At 34.6% G+C, this 23122-nt stretch overlaps 1 pseudogene across 1 annotated transcript; it reads left to right on the top strand.

The window, feature by feature from the left end:
• The first annotated feature begins 878 nt into the window (after nucleotides 1–878).
• On the top strand, nucleotides 879–15101 carry LOC112622985 (annotated as a pseudogene). Its single transcript, XR_003119067.1, has 2 exons — nucleotides 879–887; nucleotides 14522–15101. The product of XR_003119067.1 is annotated as a 60S ribosomal protein L7a pseudogene (transcript).
• The last annotated feature ends 8021 nt before the right edge of the window (nucleotides 15102–23122 follow it).

Below are 23122 nucleotides of genomic sequence, written 5' to 3'. Positions count from 1 at the left end.
ATTTTGTTGAAGGCCTTTTCTGCATCTATTGAGATAATCATGTGGTTTTTGTCATTGGTTCTGTTTATATGATGGATTCCGTTTATTGATTTGCGTATGTTGAACCAGTCTTGCCTCCCCAGGATGAAGCTGACTTGATTGTGGTGGATAAGCTTTTCGATGTGCTGCTGGATTCAGTTTTCCAGTATTTCATTGAGGATTTTTGCATCAAGGTTTATCAGGGATAGTGGCCTGAAATTTTCTTTTTTTGTTGTTTCTGCCAGGTTTTGGCATTAGGATGGTGCTGGCCTCATAAAATGAGTTAGGGAGGAATCTCTCTTTTTCTATTGTTTGGAATAGTTTCAGAAGGAATGGTACCAGCTCCTCTTTGTACCTCTGCTAGAATTCGACTGTGATTCCCTCTCTCCTGGACTTTCTTTGGTTGATAGGCTATTAGTTGCTGCCTCAATCTCAGAACTTGTTATTGGTCTATTCAGGGATTCAGCTTCTTCCTGGTTTAGTCTTGGGAGGGTGTGTGTGTCCATGAACTTATCCATTTCTTCTAGATTTTCTAGTTTATTTGTGTAGAGGTGTTTATAGTATTCTCTGATGGTAGTTTGTATTTCTGTGGGATTGGTGATGATATCCTCTTCATCATTTTTTATTGCATCTATTTGATTCTTTTCTCTTTTCTTCATTATTAGTCTTGCTAGTGGTCAATTTTGTTGATCTTTTAAAAAAAACAGCTCCTGGATTTGTTGGGTTTTTTTTGTTTGTTTTTTTTTGTTTGTTTTTTTTAAGGGTGTGTTGTGTCTCTATCTCCTTCAGTTCTGCTCTGATCTTAGTTATTTCTTGCCTTCTGCTAGCTTTTGAATTTGTTTGCCCTTGCTTCTCTATATCTTTTAAATGTGATGTTAGGGTGTTGATTTGAGATCTTTCCTGCTTTCTCTTGTGGGCATTTAGTGCTATAAATTTCCCTTCACACACTGCTTTAAAAGTGTCCTGGAGATTCTGGTACATTGTGTCTTTGTTCTCATTGATTTCAAAGAACATCTTTATTTCTGCCTTCATTTCATTATTTACTCAGCAGTCATTCAGGAGCAGGTGTTTTCATTTCCATGTAGTCGTGCGGTATTGAGTGTGTTTCTTAATCCTGAGTTCTAATTTGATTGCACTGTGATCTGAGAGACTGTTATGATTTCTGTTCTTTTGCATTTGCTGAAGAGTGCTTCACTTCCAATTATGTGCTCAATTTTAGAATAAATGCAATGTGGTGCTGAGAAGAATGTATATTCTGTTGATTTGGAGTGGAGAGTTCTGTAGATGTCTGTAGAGTTCTGTAAAGGTCTGCTTGGTCCAGAGCTGAGTTCAAGTCCTGGAGATATCCTTGTTAATTTTCTGTCTCATTGATATATCTAATATTGACAATTAAAGTCTCCCACTATTATTGTGTGGGAGTCTACATCTCCTTGTTGGTCTCCAAGAACTTGCTTTATGAATCTGGGTGTTCCTGTATTCGGGGAATATATATTTAGGAGAGTTAGCTCTTCTAGTTTTACTGATCCCTTTACCATTATGTAATGCCCTTCTCTCTCTCTTTTGATCTTTGTTAGTTTAAAGTCTGTTTTCTTAGAGACAAGGAATGTAACTCCTGCTTTTTTTTTTTTTTTTCTTTCCCATTTGCTTGGTAAATATTTCTCCATCCCTTTATTTTGAGCCTATGTGTGTCTTTGCACATGAGATGCATCTGAAGACAGCACACCAATTGGTCTTTACTCTTTATCCAATTTGCCACTCTGTGTCTTTTAATTGGGGCATTTAGCCCATTTATATTTAAGGTTAATATTGTTATGTGTGAATTTGATCCTGCCATTATGATGCTAGCTGGTAATTTTGCCCATTAGTTGATGCAGTTTCTTCATAGCATCGATGGTCTTTACAATTTGGTATGTTTTTGTAGTGGTTGGTACTGGTTGATCCTTTCTATGTTTAGTGTTTCCTTCAGGAGCTCTTGTAAGGCAGGCCTGGTGGTGACAAAATCTCTCAGCATTTGCTTGTCTGTAAAGCATTTGCTTGTCTCCATCACCTATGAAGTTTAGTTAGGCTGGATATGAAATTGTAGGTTGAAAATTCTTTTCTTTAAGAATGTTAAGAATGTTGAATATTGGCCCCCACTCTCCTCTGGCTTGTAGGCTTTCTACTGAGAGAACTTGCTGTTAGTCTGATGGGCATCCCTTTGTGGGTAACCGGACCTTTCTCTCTGGCTGGCCTTAGTACTTTTTCCTTCATTTCAACATTGGTGAATCTGACAATTGTGTGTCTTGGGGTTGCTCTTCTCGAGGAGTATCTTTGTGGTGTTCTCTGTATTTCCTGAATTTGAATGTTGGCGTGTCTTGCTAGGTTGGGGAAGTTCTCCTGGATGATATCCTGCAGAGTGTTTTCCAACTTGGTTCCATTCTCCCTGTCATTTTCAGGTACACCAATCAAACGTAGATTTGGTCTTTACACGTAGTCCCATAGTTCTTGGAGGCTTTGTTTGTTTCTTTTCACTCTTTTTTCTATAATCTTGTCTTCTCGCTTTATTTCACTGAGTTGCTCTTCAACCTCTGATATCCTTTCTTCAACTTAATCAATTAGGCTATTGATACTTGTGTATATTTCACAAAGTTCTCGTGCTGTTTTTCATCTCCATCAGGTCATTTGTGTTCCTCTCTTAACCGGATATTCTAGTTAGCAATTCGTCTAACCTTTTTTTCAAAGTTCCTACCTTCTTTGCATTGGGTTAGAACATGCTCCTTTAGCTCAGAGGAGTCTTTTATTACCCACCTTCTGAAGCCTACTTCTGTCAATTTGTCAACCTCATTTTCTGTCCAGTTTTGTTCCCTTGTTGGCAAGGGGTTGTGATCATTTGGAGGAGAAGAGGCATTCTGGTTTTTGGAATTTTCAGTCTTTCCGGGCTGTTTTTTTCTCATCTTCGTGGCTTTATCTACCCTTGGTGTTTGATGTTGGTGACCTTCGGATGGGATTTCTGTGTGGGTGTCCTTTTCATTGATGTTGATGCCATTCCTTTCTGTTTGTTAGTTTTCCTTCTAGCAGTCAGGTCCCTCAGCTGCAGGTCTGCTGGAGTTTGCTGGAGGTCCACTCCAAACCCTGTTTGCCTGGGTATCACTGGTGGAGGGTACAGAACAGCAAAGATTGCTGCCTGTTCCTTCATCTGGAATCTTCATCCCAGAGGGGCACCTGCCAGATACCAACTAGAGCTCTCCTGAATGAGGTTTCTCCTGTAGGAGTATGGCCCCTACTTTGAGGTGTCTCTCAGTCAGGATACATGGGAGTTAGTGACCCACTTGAAGAGGCAGTCTCTCCCTTATCAGAGTTTGAACACTGTGCTGGGAGATCCACTGCTCTCTTCCGCCTGCCGTGGCCTCCCAAAGTGCTGAGATTACAGGCATAAGCAAACATGTCCGGCCTTTTTATTTACAAATTTTAAAAACAATTAGCTATTTTTTCTTGAATCCTCCAACATTGACCAATTGGTTGATGTTGATTTTAGAATTATTATGACTAAAACTGTTAAACATTTTTAATGTATTTGATCCATGACACTTACTCCTTTTTGATGCTCCGATAGTACTATGATCAGTGGGAGCCTCTTCAAGTTGATTTCTTGAACTTTTGACGTTACTCTAGAAGTTCTTTTTGGCTTCCCTGCTATCTGATATAACAACATTTTTTTCATGTTTCTCTGGTACATATCATGATGCAAATCTAAAATCAACCATTTCTCTAAGGAACCCTGATTTCATATAATGTTGTTTCTGGAGGCCACAACCTGAGAACTAGGGTGATTATTGTTCCTTTTTAATGTTTTCCAAAGCCTTCTCAACGCACAAAGCTAACACTTCTAACATTTAAAATAAATATTGTTGAAATATATATGCAAAATGTACAAATCATAAGAGTTATAGCTTAGTGAATTTAAACAAATTGATTATGACTATGTGACTAGCACATATATCAAGAAGCCAAACGCCATTAGCAACACAGAAGTCCTAGTTGGGTAATTGCCAGTCAGAAACTTCTCCACAAAGAGAAGCAATACCTGACTCATAACATCATAGATTTGCATTTTGTGTATAAAATTAGAATTTTGTTCATCACTGAATTTTAGTAGCAACTGGATTTAAGTAGCTAGTGGTTTACACAGCTACTGTTCTGATTTCCAAATATAAAATTTATTCTTTATTCACACTGAAAAACACCTCCGCCCAATGGAAGACAATGCAAATTCCTATCGTGACCCTGTATCCAGGTGAAGTCCAGGATCTCTGCGGAATACTGAAAGAGAAGGCAATCTTCAGATATAGATGTTTCTCTTCATATGTAGCAACTTGGAAACTATGATTGCAGGGATATTTAGGAGGGAGTGGGATATGTGAGTCTGAAGATAAAATGATGGTGCAGAGCCAGGATATGGCACTATAAATCCAAGCCTAAAGAGCAATTATAATGTCTATGTCATTTTTTATTTTGTTTCTCTTTATTATTATTATTATTATTTGAGATGGAGTCTTTGTCTCTTGCCCAGGCTGGAGTGCAGTGGCACAATCTTGGCTCACTGCAACCTCAGCCTCCTGGGTTCAAGTGATTCTCCTGCCTCAGCCTCCCAAGTAGCTGGGATTACAGGCACCTGCCACCACACCTGGCTAATGTTTGTATTTTTAGTAGAGGCCAGGTTTCATCATTATGGCCAGGCTGGTCTCAAACTCCTGACCTCAGGTGATCCACCCACCTGAGACTCCCAAACTGCTGGGATTACAAGTGTGAGCCACTACACCTGGCTGATGATTTCCTCAAGTTATGTTTTAAGATCTATTAATTTTTTATTGAAAAACATTTATTTTAAAATTTTTGTAATATAGTTGTTTCATAGATTCATAAAAATGATAAATAATTTTAGTTTATAAACATTAAATAGCTATCTGTCTATATATAATATATAATATATAAATAATACTATATATAATATTTATAAATATATGATAATATTTATAATACATATTATTTATATATTATATATTACATATAAATATATGTGTGTAATTATATAGCTATATATGTAAAAATATAATATATAATCATATAGGTATTATATATATGTAATTTAATTATTTATGATGCACCCTCTAGTAACCAAAGTTCTGTTTGGATGGTAAATAATACATCCGAGGTCTTTACCGTTAACAACTGGGAAGATGAATATATCTTCTACTTGTAATGTGAAGACGGTGGTGGGCAAACTGCAGAGGAAAGACCAGGTTATTGATGATGGACTTGCTAATTTTGAAATGCATATTAAAATTCATGGAGTGATATTCAACTGGCAGTTGCATTTATGAATGTGGAATTTAAGAAAGAGGGAAATCTGATGAGAAATATAAATCTAGGAGTCATCAGCAAATAGATAGTAATCAATATCATGAGATTAGATGCAGTCACCGAAGAATGAAATGTACGTAAAGAAAAAATGGTGATCAAGGACTGAGTCATGGTGCATTACAACATTAAGATAGGGGAGAGAAAAATTACAAAGGAGGGTCGGAAGGAACAATTAATGAGGTAGAACTGCACTTATCACATTTATTGAAAGCCAGGTGAAGAAAATTTTTCAACAGACAGGAAGTAGTAGATTCTGTAAAATGATTTTGATATACTAAATGAAAAGTATTTGGAACCAACCATTTGATGTAGCACACAGAGTTCTAAATAGTATTTATACTTAAATAGTAGGGTAAATGATTGTTATAAATTTGGAGAAAATGAGGGGAAAGGCCAAAGGGAGATGTGAAGGGGAACAAAAAATGGGGACATCTACCAGGGTATGTAAGAAAAGATAAATCATTTTTTAACATGAAAAAACAATTTTACTTTTTTATGAGAGAGAGAGTTGTATATAGAGCAAATAAAAAATAAAATAAAGAAATTATGAGTTACAGGGATAATGTTTTATGAGTAGACAAAAGCAAGTAGGAGTTAATTTAAAAGTACAAAGATTGAGATGTGAACAGACATCTCACCAAAGAAGATATATACATGGCAATTAAGCATATAAAAAGATGTTCAACATATATCATTCCAGAATTGAAAATTAAAACAAGATACCATGACACAACTATTAGAAATGCTAAAATCCAAAACGTTAACAACATCAAATGCAGGTTAGGATATAAAGCATCAGGAACATTAATTCTTTGCTGGCGGGAACAGCCGCTTTGAATGACAGCCTGGTGGTTTCTACAAAGCTTAGCATAGGTTTGATATAAGATCTAGGAATCTTGCTCCTAGATATTTACCCAAGTGAAGTGAAAACTTATGTGAACACAAAAACTTACACATGAATGTTTATAGCAGTTTGACTCATAATTGCCAATAGTTGGAAGCAACTAAGACATTATGTATGATACCGTCATGCACATACAGAATATTATGCATTTGTTTACATCAGAACTGTACAACTCAAAAAGTGAACTGTAATTTAAACTATAGGCTTTAAAAACAATGTGTCAATATTGTTTCATCAAGTGTAATAAATAAATGTACCACACTAATTCGAGATGTTAGCAAGAATTGTGAGGAGGTGAATAGTGGGTATATGAGAACTCTGTAATGTCTGACCATTTTTTTTCTGTAAATCAAAATCTGTTCTAAAAAATTAGAGCCTATTAAAAACAAAGCTATAATGAACATATAATTTTATTTTTAAAGCGGAAGAATTATATTGTCACATGAGCAGAAATCATTTATAATAGATGGGAGATCAGCACATTTGAGTATAGATTCTGATAGATGAGGAGATAAAGGGATGGATAATGGTGGAAATTGTTTTGATTGCTTCAAAATTTTCAGTAAAGAAAGAAAAAACATCTGAATCTCAGAATAAGGATATTTAAGTGTCAGAACTTTGAGATAAGAAAAGAATATGTAAAATAATCTCTTAACCAAGTGGAAAAGTCAATGCATTGGGGAATTATGGTATAATTGCAATGCAATTAAGGGCTCGGTTGTTTTCTGTGGTTTTTGTTTCAAACCAAGACCAGTCAATATGGTTTTGTATGATATTTTTTCCTCCAGATATACCCAGATGTGTGGTACATGTGTAGAATAGACAGGCATTGAATTTTACAGAGTTGTGGTTCTGCAAAGCCAATATGATACAATATGAGGAGGAAAGAGAGGAGAAAGTGCATGAACGAAAGAAATTTTAAGAAATTGACATCCATCAATTATTTTTGATAAGACTGCCATAACAAAACGACAGAGACTGAGTGGTTTAAACCACAGAATATTTTCTTTTCTCATATTTCTGGAGGCTGTAAATCCAAGACCAAGGTGTCACGTATTTGGCATCTCCTGAGGCCTCTCTTCGTGACTTGCAGGTAGCCACCCTCTGTTGTGTTCTAACATAGCTTTTCCTTGTGCACATGCATCCCTGGTGTCTCTTGTGTGTCCAAATTTCCTTTTACGTGGACACAAGTCAAACAGAATTAATTTAATCAGACTGCCTTTTTAAAAGCCTTATCTCCAAATGCAGTCACATTCTGAAGTTCTGGGGGTGAGGGCTTCAGCATATGAATTGGAAGGGAGGCACAATTTAGCCCATAACACTCGCCATTTTGAGCCCCCAAAAATCTCACATACAAAATGCATTCACTCCTATCCCAGTAGTTCAAAAATCTTAAGCAATTCCAGCACTCATTTTAAGTTCCAAAAATCTAATTTAAATCAAGGGTGGATAAGACTCAAGTTATGATTCATCCTGAGGCAAAATTCTTCTCCAGGTATGGATCTGTGAAACTGAACAAGTTTTCTGATTTCAAACTACAATGGTGGGACAGACATAGAAGTGACATTCTCATTTCAAAAGCGAAAGATTGGAAAGAAGAAATAAGTCCTATGTCCTAAGCAAGTTCAAATCCTAGCAGGGCAAATTCCATTGGATTTTAAGCTTTGAGAATAATCCTCTTCAGCCCAACACTCTGTCCTTTAAGCCTGCCAGGGTGGCAACCCCATGCCTGCAACCCAGGATAAGAGTAGCCTGAGTCACTGAAACTAAGAAGGGGTCAGCCTCACCCCCTTGAGCCACTGCTCTCCAAGTCAAGGGTAGAATTACCTCTGGGGTTAATCCTTCTCATTTCTTAAAGGATAAGGCATGTTCACAGCCAGATAGCTCTATTTTCTCATCCTGTAGGATCCCAGAAGTCTGATACTCTTGCTACATTTTGTCCCTTTTGGTCTCTTTTTGTCCTGGCAAGTATTTATGCTTGTATAACCCAACTCTTTTCCTGGATTCTGCTGAAGTGGCTGAACAGATCCATGAGTCACATCTGTAATCTACTGAGTGATTGATTGTACACTTATACCCTTGGTGTTCTCTCCAGAACAAACTTTATCGTTTTTTGAAATATGGGTAGGCTGTGAATTTTTCAAATGTTCGAGTTCCTATTGCTTAACAATTTCTTGATTACTTCTTTGAAAGTCCTTTCTCCAAATACAATCAAATTCTGAAGTACTGGGGATTTGGACTTCAGCATATAAATTTAGGAGTTGACAAAGTTCAGCTGATAAGACCATACAATTTTAATTTGTTAAAAATGGGGGAAAGGGCATCAAATAGAAAAAGATCCATGGATTGGAGTCATCTAATGTCAAAGGATTTTTTTGAGTTATAGAAGAAGTGCACTGTTCTTTGGTGCTCAGAATTTGGAAGACTTGGAAATTAGACTATGAAGTGTTTCCAGTTTTCAGTTCTTGATAACATCACGGTATAAGGTATTTCTATGAGCAACTGAGACAGAGAGAAAAATGAGTTCAGTAGGGGAAAGAAGTGCAAAGGCATGAGAATTCAGCGCCTTTGGAAAGACTATATATTTTGAAATAACAAAAAAATTTAAGAGGAATCATATAGAATATAGTATGTGAGCAGGTGATAAAATCATTGTGAAATAAGAACTAACGTACTAAGGATATATAAAAATAAAATTGCCATCATATGTGTGTATATATATATGACCAATAATAAAAGGTGTTTAATGATCTAACTTGATGTCATGAGATTCAAAACTGGGAGCTTTAGGGATAAAAGGAGAATTGTATGACAGTATCAGCAAGAATTAAGGAGGACACATACCATACCTATAGACGGGGGAGGTCTGAGATTTGTGGGTCCCTGCAGAGAAATCAGAGTCCTGAGGGAAAAATTAAATTTTCTTTAGAACAAGAAGGTATAGAAAATATTTAGGGAAGAGTTTGATGATGATGATGTATGAATAATTTGCAGAGTTTTAGGGGTTGGGGAAGAAAAATAATGGTATTAAATAGGATTCTACTTGACATGTTTCAGAAGTTGAAGAGTGGCTGAAGGATTTTAGGAATTGAGGAAGGGTTATTAAATAAGAATGTAAGTAGCCATATAAACATTAGTTTGCAGAAGATGACGGATGACTTGGGATTCTGGGCCTTCCAGTGATAACTAACATAAGTGGGTTCATGGGCCTAATTAGCCTCATTAGATTCAAGGCTGATTGTTGTGCTGGGAGTTGTTGTAGTAGGTAGAAGGAATGATTTCTAACACCCCCCCCCCTAACTATTTATTGATAGAGGCAGAAGTGACTTGAAACAAAAGTTTTAATCCTCCTGCTCAGATCTGATAATGGAGGTAAAAGTTCTAGGCGAAGCTTATCTTAGTCCTGGTATAGGCTTTGTATTGTTTAATTGGTAATTTCAATTTCAGCTGCTGTTCTAGATCAGTTTAACTAAATTATCTGATTTTATGGTTCAATTTTAGTCTGCATATAAGCTAATTATTTTACCCTGATAAAAGACATCATGACTAATAGATGCATTGAGAGGTATAACACGAGATTCAAATCTGGAGAAATTTAAAGATATACTGACAGGCTCTGCATAGCACATCTTAGGTGCTTTAAACATCTTGATAAAAATCATATGGAGGACACATCAATATACTTTATATCCACTACCTCTCTGAGATAGGCGTGCCTTTTTTGTAGATTTTCCTTGGATGTTTGAATGCAAAATATGAGATGTTTGGGACTTTTCTGGTACTTTTTTGGGATATTCCTGGGACTTTTCAAACTAACCTTAAACTCTGCCAGTTTCAAGCTGGGCCCTTGGCAAGCCAAAGGTCAACAGTTGTTCAGACTGCATTACAAGCATCCATGTCTTTTGATTCTTTTAGTTCAATATGTTCAATTTTTGCTGTAAGTATGCATTTCAGGTCAGGATGCATTAAAATCTTGCGACACACTTTGATGGGAGAAACACAAAAGGAAGTCCTAGGTTTTGGGACACATGATCAAGTTCTCTTTCACTAAATAATGATTTTCTTTTTGGTAAAAATGCGTAGTTCGCTTTGGGTTGCTGTACAAATTGAACGTCTAATCATAAAACAGCAAATGATCATGAACTCTAAGGTAGCTATCGTATAATGGGTGTAATATAGGATATTTACTACTTGCTTACTCATATTTGAAAAATGCTCTATTCTCAAATGAAAGTTATATTAACATGACTATCTGGCAGCACCTCTCTCTATCAGACTGGGAATTATCAGATGCTAAAATGTACCTTTGAAATTATTATGTGTTGATTTATTTTCTATCTTTCACACTAGAAAGGAAACTTTATAGAGATCAACAACTTTGTCTTGTTCTTTGCCATATCACCAACAACTCAAAACGTATTTAGACTATGGTAATACATTTAAAAATATATAGATTGTGAAGAACTCAACGAGAGAGACTTGCCTAACACCAATGTTCTGGTTCTAGACAGCCTGTATCCTAAAAATCTCTTCAGCTTCTTTTGCAAATCTCTCCTACGAATCCCTTATTGCTGTTTAATTACACATGTGTTTGGCAATAGTTTTAACAGTCATTCTTCTTATAATCCACTAATGATATTAATGAGAGGGTAATCTGGAAGAGAATAATAAAAGAAAGGGTAAATATCTCTTTTGTAGAGGAAATATTTCTAACATTCTCTAATAATCAAATAAGGAGAACTAGATTCATTATAAGAGTCTATGTAAATATCTTTACATTCCTGTCATCATTATACAACACTAATGGTTTCATCTAAAATTTTGAATATAACATTTTATAGTACCATTAATATCCAGTTTTTAAAATTTAACCCTTTATGAAATTACTTCAGGTTGCAATTACATGGCTTGTGTTGAATAATTAATTAATCAGTTGCTTTTAAATCCGCATCATATTATTTGACTTTACAACCTCTCACAATGATGAGTCTATTACCTACCATGAAAAAAATCTTTTCTCTTGGTCTAATTTTGCGTTTACTGAAGTTTACCCTAACCATTCATTATTGTACTGTAGCGTACTGTAAGAACAAACAGAAGATCAATTTTCTTTTTCTTTTGAGACAGAGTTTCACTCTTGTCACCCAGGCTGGAGTGCAGTGGCACAATGTTGGCTCACTGCAACCTCCGCCTCCTGGGTTCGAGTGATTCTCCTGCCTCAGCCTCCCATATAGCTGGGATTACAGGTACCCACCACCATGCCCAGCTAATTTTTGTATTTTTACTAGAGGCCAGATTTTATCATGTTGGCCAGGCTGGTCTCAAACTCCTGACTTCATGTGATCTACCTGCCTTGGCCTCCCCGAGTGCTGGGATTACAGTCATAAACCATTGTGCCAACCCAATTTTCATATCTTCTGCTTTTTTTAAGACCTTTCCATTTTTTAAATCACATAATCAAAAAGACCTATACACCATTTTTAATACAGAAAAAATATACTGTGATACTCCATGATATAATATTTAAACAGCTCCCAAAGTTCCCTTTCACCATATTCTGAAGTACAGATCTTATTGCTCTTTCTGAGGTCTGGTGAATTTTTCAACCATTGAGTGTCTTCCTTGGGCATCCATGTCCATCTAACAATACACGAAGTCAAGTAGAGTTTGTAAGGGGGCTTGTGACATGGCTTATATTTTGCTGGGGTTTCTCTCGCCACACTCAGAATAAATTAGGATAATAAAATTAATAATGATATCAAATAGCTTTAATTGTGAGCCTCCACATGTACCAGATATGGTGCTTTACCATTTATATTTATAACTTTATTATGATACCTATTATAGAATAGGTACTAATACTGCCTCATAGCTTAGGTGAGTGCAGGAGCCTATAATCACATAGTTGACAAGTCAAAGAACTAGTATTACAACTCAGGGGTGACCTTGTGCCCAGTATTACACCAATCTTTTATAACCAGGAGAAAAGCTAGATGTCCAAGGATGTATTACTCATGTAATTAAATCTCATTTTTATTTATGACCCTTGAAAATATCAATAAAATAATAAATGTTACCTATTTAATAAAAGGAAATCTGTGTCTAGATAATACAAGTGTTAAGCACATGATAGTAGTGAAGCTATTGTTGATTTTTGTTTAATAAATGGCTCACTATGTCATTTATGCGTATCACAGACTGCAAATTTGCATCCATGATTGAGTCTTGGTAAATTACTGTAAATCTATCTTCACAAATGTAAAGTACAGATTTGATCATTACTGTCATGTTTAATCACAGACTACAGTGCATTTTTAAGAGTGCATGAAAAATGTAGTGCATAACTTAGGGTCTTTTGTACCAGTGTTGGGTATGTTTCAAATCTCCACTTACTGCTCTAGGGTAATGGTTAGTATTTCCCAGGACCTGGTTTCCTGACTTGATTTTCAACATTCCTACAGGTATGAGAATTCTTTGAACAATGAGACATAATACAATACTCAGAGCCTTCATTGATTACACTGAAAAAAGAACATTGCACAATTTTTTAAAAGCAAAAAACACTGGACTGATTAATTTTATATTTTTTATTTCTGTCATACTAGGTCATCTTCAAAAAATGTAGTTCTTTTTCCTACTTACCTGCTTCCTCATTTCTACTGAACAGGAAAACATTCCTAGAGAAGAATCGCATAAATATACAGATGATCAGATCTGTATTTGGGTGAGATTCTTTCTTTCTCTAGTCAACTTTTATCTCACATTTTTAAGCGCATCCCCACTTTCCCTGGGTACTATGAAACTACCACATTCAATCATTAAATAATGTTCTCTTATTTTTTTGTTTTTTTCAGTAGAATAGTTTCACTACTGCCTTGCCTTAACCAAATTTGGGCTCTTCTGTGTGGGCACTGCTTCCCTTGGGCTGTGTAGTGTATTGGCACCATATAATAAAAGCTTGGATGCAAATAGATAGTTTTCAGACTTACTCCCACTGTTGATTTCAAGCTATTCTGCTTCCATCCGTTGCTTTCTTATTTACCAATCACCACACTTCTTGATTACCATCTACCTACTGACCATTTCCTTGGGCTCTGAAGACTTTAATAAGTGGTTCCTCTTTTTACATGTGAATGCCAACTATTAGTCCAAGAAACATAATGCTAAAATGAACTTGCTTCCACCTATAACTGATAATTTCTTGATACTTCCAATGTTATCTTTATATTTTATTAGACTTAAATAAGCATGCCCCCCACACAGTCCTTATGATGAAGACAAATGCAGATGATGTTTACCCGATAAATTTGTTATAAAGAGAGCCATTAGAAAAACAAAAAACAAAAAACAAAACAAAACAATAACAACAACAACAAAATTGAGGAAAAACCCCTCAGATATCTGGCTTGAGCTGAGAGAATAAGAAAGAGGAGATAGATTTTTTTAAATCCTCTTATCAGCAGTTACCATAAATTATTTTTTAATTTTAGGGTTCAAAACAATTGTTATGTATCTGAATGATTAATGCTTTCTATTTTACCAACACAATTCCTTGGGTATGTATGTATCTTATCAACTGAAATTCTCTACTCCTGAAATCTTAGACTTTAATATTCTACCTGACACTTAACATCGTATCTTTTGATTATTTTATTCATTGACTTTCAGTTCACCGTATTTTCAAAGACATTTTGACTTTCATTTTCTTTAGCTTGTTTTAATCACTTGCTCTCTGAGTGCTCATGGGCTGTTTACTTAATCTGTGTGCTTCAGTTAACTCTGTAAAATGTTAGATAATGGTATCAACTTTATCTTTTTGCTATAAAGATTCAACAAGAACAATAAAAACATTTCCTAGCACACAGTAATTATCAAATGATTCTTACTTATTCACATTAATCATACTATTCATATCATCATTTTATTATTATGTTGCCTGTTCTCCAAATTAGTCCTTTCCTCACTTTTCCTTTCTTTATTCACCAAATTCTCCAATGATTTCATATTCTCTTTCTGCATGTTCAACTATCATGCTCATTTTGCCTTTTCCTGGACCCACATAGGAAATTGCTACTAATAAATCAATCCCATTAATATAATTACTTGTTCTGTTCCCATACCTACACTTGTAAGAGATGCCGAAGAATAAACTACACAACGAAAATGCTAGAGTCATTAGCAGCTACCCAGCTGCTTAAGCTGGCCCACAAGTACAGACCAGAGACAAAGCAAGAGAAGAAGCAGAGGCTGTTGGCCCGGGCCGAGAAGAAAGCTGCTGGCAAAGGGGATGTCCCCACTAAAAGACCACCTGTCCTTCGAGCAGGAGTTAACACCGTCACCACCTTGGTGGAGAACAAGAAGGCTCAGCTGGTGGTGATTGCACATGACGTGGATCCCATCGAGCTGGTTGTCTTCTTGCCTGCCCTGTGTGGTAAAATGGGGGTCCCTTACTGCATTATCAAGGGGAAGGCCAGACTGGGCCGTCTAGTCCACAGGAAGACCTGCACCACTGTCGCCTTCACACAGGTGAACTCGGAAGACAAAGGCGCTTTGGCTAAGCTGGTGGAAGCTATCAGGACCAATTACAACGACAGATACGATGAGATCCGCCGTCACTGGGGCGGCAATGTCGTGGGTCCCAAGTCTGTGGCTCGTATCGCCAAGCTCGAAAAGGCAAAGGCTAAAGAACTTGCCACTAAGCTGGGTTAAATGTACACTGTTGAGTTTTCTGTACATAAAAATAATTAAAATACAAATTTTCCTTCAAAAAAAAAAAAGAAAGAAAAGAAATTCATGATTTCCAATATCTGCTGTTAGTTCAACACCACTTGACAATTCGATTACAGGTCACGAATCACTCTTCATTAGGCCCTTTGGTGGTGACTACAGACTTTCACTATGCTCTCAAGTCTTTTGTATATCATTTTATCCACATTATCCACAGTATATAAAATGAAAACAGACACCAACTTGCTAAATTTCATATACCTCTCATTTACGAATTCATCTACCCTTGAACTCATGGATATTTTCTATGTTCCTTGAGATGGACAAAAGTTGCCTCTCTGAAGTCTAAGTCATTTCCCTGGTTTTATTTTATCTCAGACTCTTTTAATCTCTTCTTGGAAACTACTTTGTAACTCATGTTTGTTTCTTTGCATTGAAATACACAGGCTCCAATGTATTTCCATTAAGACAAAAAGAGAGAGGGGAAAAAAAAAAAAACCTTAAATATTTTTCCTTCAATTTCCTACTCTTTCCTGTTATAGTCAAACTATTAGCAAGAAAAGTCTGTGGTCACTGTCCTGATTTTCTCAGGATATGTCTACACCTCAGTCGTCAGCAGTTTGTTTTCCACTTATTCTATTTACCTTTCCACTAAATCTATTTTGGTAAAATTAGTTTATTGGAACATTATTTATAATGGTGACTAACCTGTGATAAATGTCATGTAGTGTCTCCCTACCTCTCTCTCTCTTTATTCATCTGTCATGTGTTTTGACCTCCAAATTCAAATTTATTTTGAGAAACAAAGTAAACATTTTTAGAGCAAAAATGCATGGTGCTATGTTCTCCATTCTGTCTCTTTTCACTGCATAGGAGAAACTTAGGGATAACCAGGGATGGTATCATGTTTTCATCTAAATTGAACATGGCTGATGAAGCTTTCTAATGCTGCCTTAGGAAGGTGTTTTTGGTTTTGTTTTAGATTGTGGCAGTAATTTCAAAAATTATGGATATTGGGAGAACTTTATTCAGTGTAGTATTCTTTGGCTTATTAATTGCATGGCATCATATAACCTTCTAATATAATATAGTGGCTGTCTGTCTGTTCTAATCCCAAGGCTCTAGGGGTTCTGCAGAGCCTTGTTAATGGCTGCTGTGGCTGGGAGGGACCTCATAGACCTCACAGACCTCAGAAGCAGCATCTTCAACCAGGGATGTTTCATCATAACATATATCCCAATTACATATTTTAATCAATTTTGAATCTATTTAAATCTCATTGAAGGGCTTAAATTTTCAAATTTAAAAGTTGTAAGACATATACCTGACATATACATTAGAGCAATAATCAGTTTTACTTACAAAGTTATAAGACAGGTAATATTATTACCTTCATTCTATAGAGAAAAAAAAAAGCATAGCTTTCAGGTATAAATGCTAAAGATGACTCAGTTGGTCATAGCTAGAACTGAACTCAGATCAATCTAATTTCAAATAATTTGTTTCTATGATACCGAAATAAAATATGATGTTTTGTCTAACACAGTGCGTGCCTGGCAATAGTAACAAGTAAGTAGGGGCCTACACAATTTCTGTTATCTAGTAAATCCTCAATTATAATATGATTCTTTCTTATATTTACAAAATGGTTTAAATATTACAAAGTTTTTATAAAGTCCTGGTTTTAGTTGAAGCCCAATGCACTTCTGTAATGTACACAGACTAGATAATAACATTCTCGTTTTTCAGATAAGAATACAGATACTTGTATAAATAAATGGACTTGAACATAATTAGCAAGTGGCACAATTATTTGACTTTTTGCATTTTCCCCACAAAATCAGAGTGATTTATGGGAAACATTTATTTTGTTTTGTTATTTTTGAGACAGGATCTCACTTCATCACCCAGGCTAGAGTGCAGTGATGTGATCAGAGCTCACTGCAGCCTCGACCCCTATCCCCGGCTCAAGCGATCCTCTCACCTCAGCCTCTCTAGTGGCTGGGACTACAAGCACATTACACTACACCTGGCTAGCTTTTGCAATTTTTGTAGAGTTAGGTTTTCGTCATGTTGCCCAAGCTGGTCTCAAACTCCTGGGCTCAAGTGATTCTTCTGCCTCAGCCTTCCAGAGTGCTAGGATTACAGATGTGAGCACTGTACCTGGCCAAACAACAATTTTATATTTCACTCATAGATGAGAATAAGAAGGGCAATGTTATAAAATAGTTCAAGACATTCTTACATAATACTACTTGATAGTATCAATTATAACCCATCTTTTCATTTTTCCTTTGGCTTTAAACAAAATTTTATTTAAAACAGTTTTTTTAATCTTGAAGTTCTGACACTTAAATATCCTTATTCTGAGATTAAGGTGTTTTTTCTTTCTTTACTGAAAATTTTGAAGCAATTAAAATGATTTTCACTATTATCCACCCCTTTATTGCCTTGTCTATTAGAATCTATACTCAAATGTGCTGATTTCACATCTGTTATAAATGATTTCTGCTCATGTCACAATATAATTCTTCTGCTTAAAAAATAAATTTATATGTTCATTATAGCTTGGTTTTTAATAGGCTTTAATTTTTTAGAACAGATTTTGATTTACAGAAAAAAATGTGCAGAAATTACAGAGTTCTCACATATCCACTGTTCACCTCCTCACAATTCTTGCTAACATCTTGAATTAGTGTGGTACATTTATTACGCTTGATGAAACAATATTGATACATTGTTTTTAAATCCCATAATTTAAATTAGAGTTCAGTTTTTGAGTTGTACAGTTCTGAGTGTAAACACATGCATAATATTCTGTATGTGCATTACAGTACCATACATAATGTCTTAGTTGCTTCCAACTATTGGCAATTATGAGTCAAACTGCTATAAACATTCATGTGTAAGTTTTTGTGTTCACATAAGTTTTCACTTCACTTGGGTAAATATCTAGGAGCAAGATTTCTAGACCTTGTATTAAGCCAAAAATGAACTCAGATAAATTAAATAGAATTCTCACTGAAATATCCATTGTTTGGATAAGTAATGAGCACGTCAGACCAAAATCGAGAAAATTAAATATTTTTTAAAAACTGTTTTATTGCTGTCTCTAAATGGAAGATTTATATATATTGCTGTCTCTAAAATGGAAGATTAATTCTTTTAAAAAAATGAAGATTATTTCTTTAAAAAAATGTTGAAACAAACACTGATTTTCTGTGGGAATCTAATTGCTGAAGCTACCCTTTTAATATTTGTGGCTATAAATGCTTTAGATAGCTGTTTCTTACATGACCCATCATATTGTAATCCAGTGTGAACGAACATTCCGGTCCAGAGGGTTTGTACAAAAAAGTAAAGGCTGAGAAACACACCACCCACCAGTAGACAAATGTCAAAACAAAATAGCTAGAGCTGTTTGCATCCTCCTCGTCTGTCACTCCAGACGGTGAGAATGGTGTCTTTATAATGCAAATAAATAAATAAATAAATAAATAAATAAATAAATGCAAGAAAAGAAAAGAAAAAGAAAGAAAGAAGAAAACAGTTTGCCATATATTCGTTTTTGAAAATCATGAAGCACAAAGGTGGAGATGGAGAATATGCATCGCAAATAGCAGTGATTAATATACTAAAACAATATTGTCTTTTTAAATCAAATATCAACATATTGTGACTTCTAATATTGATGGCTTTCCTATGTACTTTAATATTATTATTTAAATTATCTTTAAATTGAAGTGTGTGAGTGTTCTCTGTACATTTGTGAGGTTAGATTACTAGGACTTTTAACTTTGAGACATAAGAATAATCAAATAATTAATTAATAAATGTTCCCTTCCAACTACAAGAAAGACAGTATGCTAGTAGAAGAATGAATAATTGGTTAAATGAGTTAACAGCATCCAAGTTCAGATGTTTCAATTTTCACTCTTGAATTAAGTTAACGCAAGTTTCTAAAACCAAAGAATTTAAACACACACACACACACACACACACACACACCCCAAGTAAATATAACGTAGAATTTTGAGATGAAAATATTGAAAGCCTAAAAATTCAAATCCCTTTATTCTGAGAAAGGAATTCAACATTACTGTAACTTAGTTTTCTCACCTATAACATGGAAACACAAATATAGTTGTTTTATAAATTAATTATTGCCACACTCTTAAATACAGTGTGAATTATTTACCAATAGTATTACTATAAGATATTCTTATTTTGTTGTTGAATTCTGTTGCTATTACTGTTAAATCTTTCATTTCTGTTTGTATGTGTTTCATACCATCACATATTGTGCTACATACCTACACAAGAGGAAAAAAGTTTGCATTCAACACAATTGTATTTATTTACATTTTCTACTTTACACTTGATACATTGCATTAAAATATTCTTTGTTTTCTTTCTCTAAGATTCACTGTGAACAGAGAAATATGTATTATTATTTTTTATTTTCAACTTATTTTTAAGGCTGCTGTAAGTATTGCCTGCATATTATTTAAAATACGTGTAAAGTTCCTGGAATAATAAGTTTTGATCATGCTTCACTTTTGCTGTGAAAAAGACCCCACTAATATACCACTTTACCTGTGAATTTATGTGTGTAAATACATTACATGTATAAATATATACATGTTACTACTGAAGTAAAGCATAGAAAATATGCAAATAAAGCTATTTATAGATAAATTATTTGTATAAATATATGATTTTAGAAATGTCATCACAAAATGTAAAGTAAAATTAAAACGATGAAAATTTAATGAACTTTTGAAAATTATTATTTTGTATTTTCTACTTGGCTCCCTCAGTACCCTAAGAAACAACTCATTTTAGTGTCCCAGTATGTACCGTTTAATGGTATTTCTATGCTTTTCCTGATTTATAACAAGAAATAATATTAACCTGTATTTAAGGCAGGCATTGTCCAAATGTTCACAGCTGATATTTCAAAATGTGGCAATAAAAGTCAAAAGGAAAAGTGATGTTTTTATGTAACAGCAAATAGAGTATAAGTACTTTTATTAAAATAAAAAAGTGTCTATGATTAAGTTTACATAAACAATCAATTCCCTAATTTACAGTCCTGTAATAGGAAATACCTTTATATTGAGTTTTGCTGTAATACACTTTACTTATTTTATTCAATGGCAAAATATCAAACTAATTCAAAACATTAGTCAGAGTTCGAAATTTGCTACATTAAATTTTTTATTTCTTTATTGGGTAAAAATTTAGACTACTGAGAATAATATCCATCATACTGACATATACTACAAACAAATGCTTTGGTGGTTATCAAATACCTCTGCTTTGTTTTGACATTCCATCACCTTCAAAAGGCTATTTATTGACTTATATATCCTACTACTACAAACACTATGCCTTCTTTGGAAACTGTGTGTGACAGAACAAATGAACACTAGTCATAGTTTGCAAGAGCTTTATCATATAATTCAGTTTATAAATACATTGACATAAGTCTATATTAAGCAAATGAGGATTTGCTTATTTATTTTTATTTTTGTTTGATTTTAATGTTAATTTTACTATATTTAAAATTGTATACAAATATTTAAGGTAAGTGTCCTTAAGCTATCAAGCAATAAATAAATTACCAGGCATCTAACAAAATTTCATTCTTATACATATCTATGTGACATGACTTCATCCTCATATGGTGAATCACAAGATAAAATACTTTAGAAAATGATTTCATGTCATGAAGGATTTTCGTGTTTTTTTTGTTTTTTATTTTTTTGTTTTTAAGTCAACAGTATTGCTATTTTAGTTGTTTCTTCTTTTCTTTTTTGGTATTATATTATTAAAAGCTTTAACCATTCTCATATATACAGGGATGCAAAATAAAAATAAGATTTTTAAATTCAGACTTTTATAGAGTTTGTGTTTGGTGAGTGCCCTCGGAGCATGTTGGTTCATTCCCTTGAGTACTCCGGGGGAGCCAGGTGGCTAAGCGGAAGTTGGGCTTGGCATCCTGTGGTCAGCAGGGAGTCAGACTGAAGGAGGACACCGAAAGAGCTCCTGCTGAAGGAGGCCCTTTCATGCTAAGAGGGTCTATAGGAATAAGATTTTGTAATTTCTTCTGAACAATGGATTTATTCCTTCTGGCCCACGAGTAGTACTAAGAGGATCGTATTCCCTCTGCCTGAAGTAGGACACTTTTGTTATTTAATTATCACATCAGCTTTTCAGTCATCAGGGAAAAAAGTAATTAATAAAAGCTGTTGGAAACAGTCCACTTCCCATGTTTCGTTCACCAAGATTGTGTTTTCTTTAGTTCTGGGAAAGTAGCGAACACAGAGTATCCAATTTATTCTGCTGCAATTTCATCGTGAAGATACAAAATAGCCTGCCTGTCTGCCTTATACAGTATATACCTAGGGTAGTGTTTCTCACATTAAAGCCCACAAAACACTGGTGTTTCCTGAAAGTCTATCAGCTGTAAGTTTTGAGGTGAAAACAGAATTAATCAATGATATCTATGTAACAAGTATAAAACATATAATTATTATTATCAAATATATAATTTTCCCATGATATCTTCCGTACTTTTATTTATTCCCACTTGTCAAAACCATGTTATTTTTTATCTTTTTTTAAAATTTAAGCTATTTAATTTTAGACTTCCGGGAACGTTGCAAAGATAGTAAAGAGCTCTCATATACTCTTCACCCTGTTCCCCTAAAATATGTTACGTTAAAAATAATATTAATTTACTCAGAAAATGTTCAGTTAATAGAACGTATTGCTTGGTTAGTGTATTCTCATGTAGTTTCCATATACTTTTTTCATAAGTTAATATTGCTTTGCGTAATATGTCTCTAAATCGCAGAGAGATATTGGTGTCTCCAAATTAAATAATTAAAATAGAAAGTTAATAAAAAATAATAAGATGCTAGAGCGGTGGTGCATGCCTGTAGTTTTGGCTACTTGGGAGGCTGAGGTTGGAGGATTGCTTGAGCCCAGAAATTCAAGACCAGACATAATGAGACCTTGTCTCTAAATAAATAATTTTAAAAGCCCCTTGTCAGATGCATAGTTTAGAAATATTTTCTCCCATTCTACAGCCTGTTTGTTCACTCTGTTATTTTTTTTTTATTTTGCTGTCCAGAACCTTTTTAGTTTAATAAAGTTCCATTTGTCTATTTTTGGTTTTGCTGCATTTGCTTTTGAGGTCTTAGTCATAAATTATTTGCCTAGGCCAAATCTAGAAAAATTTTCCCTAGGTTTTCTTCTAGTATGTTTATAGTTTCAGGTCTTGCCTTTAAGTCTTTGATCCATCTTGAGTTTATTTTTGCATATGGTGAGAGATAGAGGTCCAGTTTCATTTTTCTGCATATGGCAAACCAATTCTCCCTGTACCATTTATTGAAAAGAATGTCCTTTCTCCAGTGTATATAAATGCCAGCTTTGTCAAAGATCTGTTGGATGTGGGTGTATGTCTTTATTTCTGGGTTCTCTACACTGTTCCATTGGTCTATGTGTTCATTTTTATACCAGTGCTATGTTGTTTTGGTTAATATAGACTTGTAGTAGAATTTGAAATTAGGTAAGGGATGCCTACAGATTTGTTCTTTTTGCTGAGAATTGCTTGGCTGTTTGTGCTTTTTCTGGGTTCCATATGAATTTTATGATTGTTTTTCCTAATTTTGTGAAAAATGACTTTGGGATTTTGATAGAAATTTTATTGAATCTGTAAATTGCTTTGGCAGTGTGATCATTTTAATGATATTGATTCTTCCAACCCGTGAGTATGGGATAGTTTTTCATTTATTGGTGTTGTCTGCAATTTCTTTCATCTGTGTTTTGTAGTTTTCCTGTAGACATCTTTTACCTCCTTGGTTAAATATATTTCTAGGTATTTTTTATTGCAGCTATTGTAAATGAAATTGACTTCTTGATTTAATTCTCAGCTTGATCATTATTGCTGTATAGAACGCTACCGATTTTTCTATGTTGATTTTGTATCCTGAGACTTTACTGAAATTATTTGCAAACCTAGGAGTCTTGCAGAGTCTTTAGTGTTTTCTAGGCAGAAGATCA

The sequence above is a fragment of the Theropithecus gelada genome, chromosome 4 (genome assembly GCF_003255815.1).
Source record: "Theropithecus gelada isolate Dixy chromosome 4, Tgel_1.0, whole genome shotgun sequence".
NCBI lineage: Eukaryota > Metazoa > Chordata > Mammalia > Primates > Cercopithecidae > Theropithecus > Theropithecus gelada.
Note: the sequence above shows the minus strand (reverse complement) of the source record. Positions and strands in the feature narration are given on the sequence as shown.